Genomic DNA, 3,906 nt, shown 5'->3' with positions numbered 1-3,906 from the left:
GGGCGGGGGCGCTGTGCTCCTACGTGACTTCGGTGGGAACAGGCCCTGGCCCGGCGCCGGCGGGCGGTGCGTGCGCGGTTTGTTTACGTCTGAGGGCGGGCGGTCGGGCGTGTGTTCCCTGGCGGGCGGCCTGGGTATCCTGCCCGGTGCGTGCGTGCGCGGTGTACCTCGGGGGGCGTGTGTGCGTTGTGCTGTGTGTGCGCGTGTGTGCTTGTGTGTGCGTGTCCGCGCGCGCGCTCCCTGGGGCCTGTACACCAGCGGTGTGTACCTCGGAGAGGGCGTGCCTTGGGCTGGCCACCGGAGTAAACGCGGAACAAGCACCCGAGCGAAGGAAGCGGACCCATGCGTCTTCACATGGGGTCTGGGAATTCTGGCCTGGGCCTCCCTAGTCCTACTACCCAGGGCTGTCCGGTCCCCGCTCTCCCCGGAGTTTCCCAGGGCCTCCGCCACGTGACCCCAGTGTTTGTTCCCCGCCCAGAGCCGGTGCCCGCAGCCACAGGGTGGGGCAAGGTATCAAAGACCTCACCCAGCTGAGCTAGGAGTGAGGGGTGTGAGCCACCGCCGCTTGGCACCCTGGTGGATCTGGTAACAAAGTGAGTTGGAGCCCAGGTTCTTGTCCCCAGATTTTGGGGCTCCCTAGGGAGGGAAAACCCAACGTACTCTCGTTCTTCCCAGGGTTGCCCATCCCCTCTGTCCCGTGAGAACAGGAAGGGCCAGAAAACCTTGACTGCAAAGGTGCGGGGCAGGGAGAGGACCACAGGCTTTCTCGCTAGTCCGGGTTCTGGAGGCTGTACCTGCTAGGTCTTGGAGGATGGGGTGGAGCCGGTTTCCGCCCTCCTGGTAGTTTCAGTTCGCAAGTGGGACTAGTGAGATCAGACTGACCTACAGCTGGACGCCGGAAGCTAGCTGAGGCTCTGAGCCAGCCGGCAGACCCTGAGTCCTCACCCTGGGCCAGGCAGGGTCAGCAGGCAGTGGGGATAGGCCTCTGCACGAAGGGTTAATGAGCGAGGGGTGGGGCCTGACCTAGCCACCACCTACCCACTCACCCAATAGCCCTGCAGAAAGCACCTGTTTGTTGTAGCAGCCTGCAGGATGGGCTGGGGGCTAGAGATTCCTTGGTCTTAATCCACCTTCCCCCTCCACCCACCCACAGGCTACGGAATCGTGGGAGGGGAGCAATTGAACTTCCTAGTGTGAGGAACCAATGATCTTTTGACTTTGGATCTTTGAACCCTGGGTGAGCTCTGCTACAGCAGCTGGGACCCTCAGTGTTCCCATCTGCCACTGGAACTAGGTAACAGCCAGGATGGCAGGATGGTGGGTAGAAGGGGGAAGCCCTGGAAGTCTCTGCAGACAGCATATTTTCCAGGCAAATTGTGGAAGAGAAAGAGCCGACAGCCCCATGCCAGGAGCTGGGGGTACCCAAGAGTAGGTGGGGTTTGAGTCAGGGGGGTTGGGGCCATGAGCACGGGAACCAGACAGGCCCACCCTCAAAGCTGGGCAGGAAACATTCCAAAGTAGGGCCTGGGGTCAGGGGATGAGGGGAAGTGGCTGGTTGACTCAGTCCCAGATGGAAAGTTAGCATTGAGAGGTTTAACTTCCCATTGAATCACCCCGGGCCCTGCATTGCCACTGGGCCCCTGCCCTGGACCAGATGCCAGGGATGAGATGAACAGACCAGATCCAGAGACTGCCCTCTGGGAGCTTACAGCTGAGCAGCGGACACAGAGTTGAAGAAAGATCCACAGAAGTAAATGCAAAACACAGCTGAGATGGGTGATGTGAGGGAGAAGTCACTGTGGTTTGAAAGTACATAACAGCGCTCTGACTTAGCCAGGGCAATCAAGGAAGGCTTCCCTGGGGAGGTGACTAGTGCACTGAGTCTGAAAGAGTGGTGGTTGTCTGCGAAGCCCTTGAAGGCAGGAACTGTGATTCACTTCAGGGTCTCCAGGGCCCAGCACAGAGCCTGGAACACAATGGGTGCTTCTCGGATGTTTGCTGATTGAATGAATGAGCCCTGGATCCCTGTCCTCGAAGAGCTCCACAACATATGCAGAAAAAGGCCTGGGAACCGCAGAGAAACAGGAAGCCAGGGCAGAGGCTGGAGGAATCTTGAAGCAGTCTCCCAAAAGCGAGCAGATCCTTCAGGGCTCAGGCAACTTCCTCCCTCACACACACTGGCATGCACTGCCTGCTTGTCCCTTTGGGAAACATTCAGGGATAGTAGAATTTGCTATCTGTTCATTCATTTGTTAGCATATGATCCTGGGAGAGAGTGGACAGGAGCATGGTTGAGGCCTGAGGACCCTACTGTGTGGGCTTGTGGGGAGGCTGGCATTGCAGGGTTTTGAAATGGGCCAAGCACGGACAGGCTCGTGGGTTTGTGTCAGTAGTGATTCCTCTGACAGCTCTTGCGGGAGGATCAATGGTGGGGATTGGAGAGAGAGGGCAAGGCAAGAGGCTGGTGAGCAGGCAGCTGTGGTCATGGTCCAGATGAAAGAGGAAGTGGTCTGTGGCTGTGCAGGTGGAGAAGAGGGCTAGTCTGATAGTCTGATAGTTTGCGTCTCATGCCCCCACCTTCAGGAAGCCTTCACCACTTTCCTTTCCCTACCTCCATTCTGCTGGTGGTCTTGGAGCTCTGAGCCAGAATCTGAAACTCTAAACTCGGAGATAGTCATCGTTGGAAGGTACCTTAGACTTGGAGGAGGTTTGGCATATTGGGAAAACTGAGGCCCAGAGAGAGGGAGTGCTGTACCTGAAGCCACACAGCGAGTGTGAGAGGGTGCCAGAACTAGGGCTGGAACCCCAGGCCGTTGCTTCTCTGTGGTGCTGGGTTCTCCCAGCCTTGCTCCCCTTCCAGCAGGGAGGAGGCTCCAGCAGAGCTGGCTGCCAAGACCTAGGAAAACACATTTTTTCCCTCTGTCCTCACAGAGCAAGCAAAATGGCTCAGCAGCCAGAGAGGAGCCCATGCCAGCGGGTGGGCCTTCTACAGGATGTCTCTGGAGTGGACTGGTGGGGCCAGGGAGGGGGACGTTGGAGGGTTGTGGCTGCTGACTGGACAAGGCAGTTGTCAGTCCCTCAAGAGTCACCTCTCTCCTTATGCCTCCAGAAGACACGAACCTGCAGACCCTGGAGGTCAGCTCTGCTGGCTTCCAAGGGAAGAAGCCAGGGAGAGGCGGTGGTGGCTGGAATAGAAGAGAGAGGACCCCTGGGTTCCAGTCCACCACTGCTACCAAACAGTGGCTTGGTTGCCTCCGGTGCCTAACAGGGGATTGGATCAGCTACTATTTCTCAGGCCCAGGGTCAGCCAGCCTGGCAAAGGCAGAGGACCTAGGCCCTTTGGCAGCCCCTGGCCTGGGGTTGGCTGCGGAAAGCCTGAGGTTACCAGAAAGTTCCCCCTTCTTGTGACTTTCCCTCTGTGACTGCCTGACTTTGCTGAGCTAGGACATTCCTGGGCAGACGTGGGTGCCTCAGCTGACATCCAGGATGCAGTTGAGGGGGCTGAGGCTGGGACAGGAGGGCATGGAGGAGTAGGGGAAGAGCAGGTTCAAAACCTTCCTAGCGCCTGAGGGTATTTCCAAACACAGCCAGCTCCCACTATTGTCAAGGGTAGGGAATGGCTGATGGTTCCATCTCTCGGGCCTGGTCTGGAGGCACTGTTGAGGATTCTGAGGCTGTGTCCAAGCTCAGGAGAAAACAGTTCTATGCTGAGAAACACTCAGGCTGTGTCCGGCCTCACTGGGAATTGGCGCTGTGTGTGGTTAGTGATGTCTCTGTTGCTTGTGGATAGTGGGATGATGGCGAGATGAGATGAGGTGATCTTTCTTGCCTATGCCTCTTTTTTTTTTTTTTTTTTGAGATGGAGTCTTGCTCTGGAGGCACTGTTGAGGATTCTGAGGCTGTGTC

General features: G+C 57.6%; 1 protein-coding gene across 2 annotated transcripts in view; it reads left to right on the top strand.

Annotated features, from left to right (window-relative positions):
• Positions 1–304: 304 nt before the first annotated feature.
• Positions 305–3,906, top strand: part of MAFF (v-maf avian musculoaponeurotic fibrosarcoma oncogene homolog F) — a 15,805-nt gene continuing 12,203 nt past the window's right edge. Inside the window, exon 1 of one of the 2 annotated variants that reach the window (XM_011964234.1) lies at positions 305–593. The gene's annotated coding sequence lies outside the window, so the exon portion shown is untranslated. Of the gene's footprint in view, positions 594–2,961; positions 2,978–3,906 lie in introns of those variants that run through there. The other variant, XM_011964236.1, reaches the window with a different exon arrangement.

Source organism: Colobus angolensis, unplaced genomic scaffold (genome assembly GCF_000951035.1).
Source record: "Colobus angolensis palliatus isolate OR3802 unplaced genomic scaffold, Cang.pa_1.0 Scaffold65, whole genome shotgun sequence".
NCBI lineage: Eukaryota > Metazoa > Chordata > Mammalia > Primates > Cercopithecidae > Colobus > Colobus angolensis.
This window is presented reverse-complemented; position numbering and strand designations above follow the sequence as displayed.